This window comes from Cibotium barometz, chromosome 12 (genome assembly GCF_041138505.1).
Source record: "Cibotium barometz isolate CiBa-2024 chromosome 12, ASM4113850v1, whole genome shotgun sequence".
In the NCBI taxonomy this organism is placed as follows: domain Eukaryota; kingdom Viridiplantae; phylum Streptophyta; class Polypodiopsida; order Cyatheales; family Cibotiaceae; genus Cibotium; species Cibotium barometz.
This window is the reverse complement of record NC_141057.1, coordinates 36,126,517-36,136,309: the sequence shown is the minus strand read 5'-3', so window position 1 is coordinate 36,136,309 and position 9,793 is coordinate 36,126,517.

The window sequence follows — 9,793 nt, the reverse complement described above, 5'->3', positions numbered from 1 at the left end:
ATGACTATATCGTCATCTTGCTTTGTATGAATTACATACCTAACATAACTAAATAGTACTATAAAAGACCAAGATCTAACATCTCAAAATTTGAGGGAAGGTCCATTGGTGTAGAGATTAGTTTATAGCTTTCTATATTGAACCTTTTGAGTGTAGTGCCTAGATGTACTTTGGCTGCTTAATGACTATACCATCATCTTGCTTTGTTTAAAATGCATACCTTCCAATAGTGTAGATATTAGTTTGCAACTTTCTACATTGAACCTTTTTAGTAGTGCCTAGATATACTTTGATTGCTTAATGACTATACCATCATCCTACTTTGTATAAACTGCATACCTAAATAGTAGTGTAAAAGACCAAGATCTGACAACTCAAAATTTGAAGGAAGATCAACCTTAAAGGTTGTGATCAAATCCTCATTGGTGTTAATCAACATGTCATTGACATCTTAAAATTTAAGGCTAGGTCACCCTTAAAGGTTGTGATCAAATCCTCATTGGTGCCATCCAACATGTCATTGACATAGTGGCATATAGGATAACAACGTGGTCCTTTTTGACATATAAGGTGTTTTCTTTAGGACTATTTTGTAACCATGTCCAGTTAAATAGGCATGAATTTTTTGGTATCAAGATCTAGGAGCTTATTTCAGACTATAAAGAGCTTTCTTAATCTTGTATACCTTCTTTTCTTGGGTAGGTTGGCCAAATCTAGCCAATTAACTCTCACATAAACTTCTTCCAGCAAGTCACCATTCAAGAATGTTGTTTTAATGTCTAATCGGTGCACTTTCCAACCATAGTGGGTTGTCAAAGCAATAACAAATCTAGATAGAGTTCATATGGGAAGTGGGGATAAAGATTTCATCAGGGTCATGCCTTTCTACTGGGCATAACATTTTGTAACAAGTCTAGCCTCCTTCAACTTGTCCACCACAGATCCATCAACCTTTATCTTAAATTTGTAAAACCACTTACTTACCAAGAGGTAGATCTGCTAAATCCAAAGTACCAATTTGTTTCTTTATAACAAGTCTAGCCTTGAACTTGTCCACATATCCATCAACCTTTATCTTGACTTTGTAAAACTGCTTTAGTACCAATTTCTTTCTTACCAAGAGGTAGATCCACTTAATCCCAAGTACCATTTTTTTGAATGGCTTAAATTGCATCCTGCATGGCTTTAACCCAATTTGGATCTTCTTGAGCCTCTTTAAAAAACTCAAGTTCATCTATATCATGCAGAGAACCAAGAAATGGAAACTTAGCAATGTGAGAGAGAGAGAGAGAGAGAGAGAGAGAGAGAGAGAGAGAGAGAGAGAGAGAGATTATATATTATCTCTACTTGCTTGGTGTTAGAGGGAATAATTATCTGTAGATATATGGTAGAGAGTTAAGGGAACACAGCTCATGGACCTTGGGAGTATAACAGACACACACACATACATACATAGAGAAAGAGAGAGAAAGAGAGAGGCCCTGCCATGTACATTCTTGGAGGAGTAGCAATAGAGGGCTCAATATAATAAGAGAGATAGAGAGAGAGGAGTAGCTCAATTGTAGCAGAGAGAGGCCTTGCATGTGCCTTCTCGTAGGAATAACAAACAACATTGGGGTAAGGCTCAATTGTAGAGAGAGAGAGAGAGAGAGAGAGAGAGAGAGAGAGAGAGAGAGAGAGAGAGAGAGAGAGAGAGAGAGAGAGAGAGAGAGAGAGAGAGAGAGTGGGGGGCCACGTAAACATAACGCAGTGGTGGGAAACTCTCTTTGGAGTTAAAATTGAAACTCAAAGTGTCAAATACTAACGTGCTATTCAACTAGCCAAATAGCGTAGTGGAAGACTCTTTGGAGTTAAAGTTCAAATTTAAATTGCCAAATACTGAAGTGCTATTCAACCAACCAAATAGCAATGTCCCGGACAATGCTTTTTAGTTCACATTACCATGCTTATACCCAATTGTGGTTATTTGCTACTACACACTAGATTATTAGCATGTACTTGAAAATGTCAACAATAACGAGACAATAACATGCACTTTATAAACATGGATCTCTTGAGCTTGAGGAATATACGTCTCCATTACTAGTATGATGATTCAAGATAGAGTTGACTCCTCACCCAATTAACAAAACATTCTATGTGAATCCTCGATCACACATTAGCATACTTAGTTCCACATGTGATTTACCAGTTTCTTGGATCACTTGTCCTTAGAACACTAACTTTTGTTAATGAGCCGTTTCACTTTCTCCTTGAACCAAAAACCTAATCCTTCTAATCTTTGGAATTATATCAAAAGCACCAATGGATGAATTTGCAATTCCAACAATTGATTAGAAATGATTGCATATCCTATACCCCTTTCAACAAAGGTTTGTAACACAATGCAAAATTCCACGTCTTAACTTTCCTTGGCATTTAGCTTCCTAGAAAAATTATCAACATTCACTTTGGCCATTCATTAGATCCAAAATTACACTTTAGTCATTGTAGAGTATCAAAAATTTACTACAATTACATAACAAACATGCTTGGAGAATCTAAATTTGATAATGTTCTCATGAAAATGAGTGTTGTCACATCAAAGAATCTTTTTATCTTAATGGTTTGTGGCATAAGTGAAAGGGGTGTTAGCAAGGTCCAATATATACAAGAAAAACACATTATTATCAACACATGATTCAAAAAATATGATATTGGATCATCATGGATGTAAGAAAGTTGCATCGTTTGTTGTCGTTGATGTAACATATTCATATAGTGTGTAGCATCAATTTGTATGGACTGTCATATAAAATCAAAACATCCCAGGTGATCAAAGAGAGTTCTTATGTTTGAAACATCAAAGTTTAATAGTATACTCAAGATATTGGCACGTAATTTGAAAACAACAAATTCGCGCAACATTGCATGAAGCAATTTCAATGATATCATCCATAATTTTGAGTTATTTACACGGGATCATGAGCATTCAAACTATATGTAATTTGCATATAGATGTCAAACTAGTTTAGGTTGCCATCACCATGACTATCATTCTAATTTAATCTTAAATAAGCACAAAAGAATATTGTAGGTTGTATTTGGATTAGCGAGTTCAAGGCTGGGTTGCTCTCTTGAACTTAAGGAAGGTTGTGCTGGTACCTGCAAGATAGCAAACACACAAATAAGGTTGAATGTGTGTTAACTACATCAACTAACATTACTCTGAAATCAAGACAACATTTTCAAGCCATATTTTTTGTGCGCTTCATGCAAATGATTATGAAAAATCTTTGAGCGTATGATGTGTAATGCTAGAAGATAGTTAAAACTGAGCTCTTATGACTTGTGTAATGCCGGTAATGTATACTTAGACTAGGAAATTAGCTTAGACTAGCTTTTAGGCCCCTAGTCATTACTTGGGTGGATTATACATATGAGTCTTATATATAAGACATTTTGACTAATGAGAAAACACGTAACCCCAGTCTCACAATTGAGTTTGAGTTTCTTTGCTCTTGGGACTAAAGCTTGCTTGTATGCTCTCTTTTCTTTGTTGCATACATGCTTGAGGATTGTGTGGATGAGTGATGGTATGTTGATTCAAGTTCTCTTCCCTTCTCCCTCATGCTCCCACTCATTGAGGCATTGAAGTAGAGGTTGAGACTTCCATAGCTCTCTCTTTCTCTTTACTCCCCACCCATTTTGTAGTGACAATAAGAGAGGAAAGGTTGAGGACCGTAACTACACTCCACAAGAGAGGGTTACTCTACTAAGAGTGAATAGAGGTGCAAGCCGATAAGACCCTTGCATTCTTCCTTTTCTTCTCTCTATCTATCAGGCTCAAGTGTTCTTAAATCAGTGAACATCTTTGGAATCACTGCTAGGAAAGCACCTTAGCTTAGGAATCCCTTGCTATACTTTGTATTTGGAGTATTGGCATAGCCTGGTTGGAGTGTAAATCCACTAGTTAATAGTGTTTAACTCTTGTTTTGTTATTTTAATTGGTTACCTTGGTGCAATGGAGCATGGAGAAACCCTTCAAGCTCAAGATGCATGTTTATAAGTAAGTGTTCCTTTCCAATTCCTTTGATTCAAGCTCTTCTTTCTTGTAATTGCTAAATTTTTGAGTTCTAATTCATTTTAGGCATTCATCTCACTATTAATCATTGTAAAAACACCATTAGGACTGCATCGAGCATACCATGAAATAGGTTAGGAAAAGCTCAATCATCATATTAAATTAAAAAACTAAAAAACGTACACTATTAAACAAGAATTCGAGAACAAAATCTAGATGCAACAACCTAATTAGTAGGGAATGCATAGCTTGAGCATATCAACTCCAAATTTGTTGGAGGTGGCAGATTTAGAAGCTACTTTTAAGGGTTTTCAAACAATATGCCACATCTAATTAGAGAACAAAAATCATGACTTGGTTTGGATACCAATGAATTGACTGAATTTCATTTTGATCTTTGAATACCAATGCATTGACTGAATTTCATTTTGATCTTTGAATGAGTAATTCTCAGCAAAGTCAACCACAAACACCACTACATCATCAAGAAATCTCAAGACACACTCCTTGAATTGTGTAGCTTGACATCTGTAAATGAAGTTGTGCTTGATGAACTTTACAATGTGTAATTGGAACATGTAAAGAAGATTCTTACACAAAAGTTCTTTCCTTTTTTTTTCCTTCCCTGATTCATCAGTGCCCACCTTCACATCTTTAAAAACCTTTGGAGAAACTAGCAACTTCTCCTCAGCCCCACCTCATGTGGGCATAAGGACATGTTTTTCATGCCAAAAGCCCATTACATATTTTTGCATGTGGAAGGTGGCTCTAGCAGGTTTGGGACATAATACAAACTCCCAAAGACCCGCGATGCATGCCAGGAGGATTTACAAACAGCGAGTTTACTTGTTTGATAAGTACATATTGAACATATATAAGTGCATGTTGTTCCATGAAGGCCAAACAAGTGATGCCATATTTTATTCACCACATCCTTAAGAAAGGCCATCTAAACTTGTGTCATGTAACAACATTATACCTATCCTTCAATGTATGCACAAAAAATGGCTTGAGGCACTCAAATGCGCGTTGTTATATTTTGAGATTTGGGTGCACATCCTTGAATCTGTGGAAGAGCTCGACCTATAATGGTATATACATAGTAATATGCAACTCAATTCATATTTTTAATAATTATCACTACTTTTAAAAAGCATAAAGTGCCAAAAGAAGGTAAATCTATTATGAAGCACTCATAGGATTTATGCAACATCATGTGAACTACTTGAAAGTAGAAAAAAGTAACATGTGAACTTCTACTACTTGAAAGAGTAGAAGGTAACTAGCAGACTACAAAAAGCAGCATCATGTGAACTACTTGTTGAAAGTAGTAAAAAGAAACACACAGACTAAAAAAACAATATATGGACTAATAAAAGGCAACCAAAGAAGTGGCGGACTATTAAAAGGCAACCAAGGAAGTGGTAAGACTATTAAAGGTACTAAAGAGTCTGGTTACAAGCAAAGAAAACAAATGTAGAAACTAAAAAAGCATTCAATGACCACTAAAAAGTAGTCCTCGAACAACGAAATAGCAGCCTTGGGACTACTAAAAATCAGTCATGTGATTACTCAAAAGAAATCATGTGATTACTTCATCGAAGCTGGATTCATTTATGAGATAGAGCATACGGAATGGCTATCCACAATAGTCATACTAAGAAAAATAGAAAGATAGAAAGATCTAGGTTTGTGTTAACCTCAAAAAGGTTAATGCACTCACGATAAAAGAGAATTACACACATTGCCATTCTTGAGAATGTGTTGGAACACGTAGCGCACGAGCAAGGAGACCTATAGCTTCCTTGATGGGTTATGGGTTATAACCAAGTGGAGATAGACCCTAATGATCAATATAAGACTGCATTTGCCACTAAATGGAGCACTTACACATATACAGTTATGCCATTCAGCTTATCCAACACCCCAAGAACTTTTCGAAGACTCATGTGCACGGCGTACAAGGAATACCTTCAAGAGTTCCTCGAGGTATTCATGGATGACCTTTGCGTCAATTCCAAATGGAAAGCATATCTCTGGTGCCTAAGAAAGGCACTCGAGAAATGCAAATTGTATGAATCTCTCTTAACCCGCTTAAATACCAATTTTGGGTAAGACATAGGGTGATCCTTTGCCACATTATTTCTGAACGTGGCATATCAAGAGATGATAGCAAGGTGAAGTTGATTCTTGAGCTCCCACCACCCACCTTCATGGGACACGTCAGTTGCTATAGAAGATTCATAATCTTATATGCCGATATAGCAAGACCCTTGTATCGAGACTACTTATCATCTTTAAGTGGACATCCTAAGACACTCTCAAGAAAGCCTTACCAAATGCATTAATCCTAAGATCTCCCAACTGGGATATTATCTTCCACTTGCATATTGATGCTTTGATCTTTACAATTAGTTGCCTCTGCATAGGATGGATTCCCTATTAGCTTTGCTGATATAACAACACCCTTGTACCAAGACTACTTATCATCTTTAAGTGGACAGCCTATGACACTTTCAATCAAGCCTTAGCAAATGCATCAATCCTAAGATCTCTCGACTAGGACATTATATTCCACTTGCACATTGATGATTCAACATTTGCAATTGGTTGCATAAGCATAGCATACATTGCCCTGTGATTGCAGAGCAATTGTACAAGCTAGTCCAAGACAAAATCATGAGGTGGTCCTCAAGAGTACGAATATGTCGATGTCCTTGAGCAAGCCCACTCCGATGTGACTAGACATTTCTCGATAGACACCACCACAATAGAGCAGGCTTGTGGTGGCCTACTTTGTTTGGAGATGTAGCAAAATCCGTAAAAGGTTGTGATGAATGCTAGAGATTTGTTGGGATTCATAACCACATGCCCTTGCACCCTATAGAGTCTGCAGTTATTTGAGGAATGGGGTATGAATTTGTCGGACCAATTAGTCTAGTTGCTTGAGGTATTCAAGCGCGGTTTATCATTGCCGATGGACTACTTTACCAAATGGGTTGAGGCCCATGCTACCACAAATGACCCTAGTGCAACATCCAAATTCCTTTATGAGAATATAATTACTAGATTTGGGTGTCCACTTGAACTAGTAAGTTATAGAGGGACTCACTTCATCAATGACGTGATCAAGTTCTTACTGAGCAAATTCTTGGTAGTACACCGCAAATCCTCACTCTATTATCCCCAAGCTAATGGCTAGGCTGAAAGCACCAAAGAGATTATGTGCTATCCTGACCAAGACAATTGAAGCCTCACACAATGACTGGGAACAGAAGTTACCAGCTGCTCTTTGGGGTTACATCCACACAACACCTTTCAACTTGACATATGGAACAAATATCATCATGCCCATGGAATTCTTAGTACCAAGGATTACCGTCAAGGAAAGATTCACAAGAAACATCTTGACCGATCGATTATTAGGGCTTGCATACTTAGGAGAAGCCAAACTACGTGCAATCTATGGAATGATCGTCGAAAATTTGAGACACATGGAATGGTTCGATGAGAAGCTCAAAGACAAAGAAATAGAAGTCGGGGATATGGCTCTCATGTACAACATAAAGAACCAAAAGCGCAAGCTAAAATTCAAAGGATTGGTACCGTTCCTTGTGTGCTAGCTCACCCCTCGAGAATCCGCACGCATCAAAATACTTGACGGTGTGGAGATGAAAGGATTCTTCAACGGCCAATAACAAACTTAGATGCTATTATGGAAGGACATTCACAAAAAAAAGAGGCTGCAACAATGAAACGAGAGGCCCAACGGCACGAAGCTAAGGCTAGGCAAGACAAGTTGCGCAACCCTACCACATCTCCATTAACATGGCCTAAGTCATTGACTTGGTGAAGCCCGCTAGACTCTGGCTGGGCATGACCACAAAAATTGGTCTAGAACAAAGGCTAACGCTTGTCCACACAAGCGCGTACGCTATAGCAATTATTGTTGACTCCCATAAAAACATGAGTGGAAGGAGTAAACACATTAAAAACCACATGCATAGGTTTGCTCCCTGCCATATTTTACATTGGGAATCTTAGAAGGGAAGTTCTATGTCATGCCTGTGAAGTACTTCTTGAACGAGGATGGATGGAACACAATAGATGCCAAATAGATTGGGACTCACGAACCGCCCGCTACCTTGCAACTCACATTAGGACAGGTAACTGTTTTGATGACAGAAGAGGACCCCATGTCCTGGAAAACCTCAATACCAAATAGCCATTCTCCCAGCAACAAGGTACTAGAGCCAATCAAGTCCCCAAAGGCAACCTATACTTTGTTCAAGCCACTCAAAAAGAGGCTGATCCTTTATTACTTAGCCGTAGGAGTAAGTAATTAAAATCCATCAAAAGCCTCGCCCATGCCAAATCAACCCTCGTCGTCGCGATACAATCAAATCCCCAAAGAAGGCAACCTATACTCTAATCAAGCCACTCAAAAAGAGGCTGATCCTTGATTACTTGGCTGTAAGCAACTAAATTCCATAAAAAGCCTCGCCCATGGCAAATCAACCCTTGTCATTGATACAACTAGCCTCCCCAAGAACTAATCCAATTGATACCCATACAGCCAACATTTCTAACATTGCATAATAAGAATCGTAGGTGGCCAAGCCCACCAATTCTCAACACTACCAATGTTTCTATAATAGGGGTGAAAAATGGTGGGTGCCAAACAAAAGAAATACTTCAGCCACAAGGTTACTATGAAGACAAGAAAATCTGGTTACTAAGAAAAAGGTCTAGCCTATGCCAGTGAGACAACCATGCCACAAGCTGGACCTCAATGCAAGGCAATGAAACCCAATCCTAAACCGAAACATGGTTCGTCAGGAAGGGTCATTAGAAGTCCAAGGATACCATGCAGGTCACACACTTCAACCATGCTGTATGGAGTGGAGATATGGGGACCCTCAGTGGATCACCACAGCCGAGTTGGTAGCATTGATGGATGGAGACGTATGGAGAGGCCCTTGGTTTCTATGATTTCCCGGATGATTAGGGCCAAGGCCTCCGTACCACATGATATTATCCGTGCAGAGATGGCTGCCCCCCCATTGGTAGTAGTAGAGGCACTCACTCGATCAGTCTCCTTTATACATAGCACTTGGGCTCTCCCTAGAGACAGATATGCTCACTCTCGCTACCTAAGCAGCACAGCCAAAAACAACCCGTCAAAGGAGGTTTTTTTTTTTTGGCGAGCTTCCGTGGACATGCTTTTTTTGAACTCTAGATCATTGGGGGAAATTTTTAAAAGAAAGAAGAAGCACACTTTTAAAAAGGAGGGCTAAAGGAGTCCCAAATTTCCATCATTAGATTTAAAAAGTTTTTGGGTGTAGATTTTGGCACTTTTGACATCCGAAATGAGATCAAAAGGCCTAAACATGGTAAAATCAACTATAAGCACACCTATGTTCCGAGTCCCGACTACCTTTCTCCAATTGCTAATGTTCAAGAAAGGACCCTTGGATTGTCAATGCCAACACTGACAACACCCCCCTTATGAACATCAATCGAAGAAAAGTGGTCAAAACATAGGCATGTTTACAATTGATTTTACCATTGTTGGGCTTTCTGAGTTCATTTTTTATGTCAAAAGTGCCAAATGCTACATTAAAAAAAAGTTTTAAATCTAATGTATAAATTTGAGCCCCTTAGTCCCCTGTTACACTGATAAAACCCCCCTTTCTTGAACATCAATCGGAGAAAAGTGGTCAAAACATA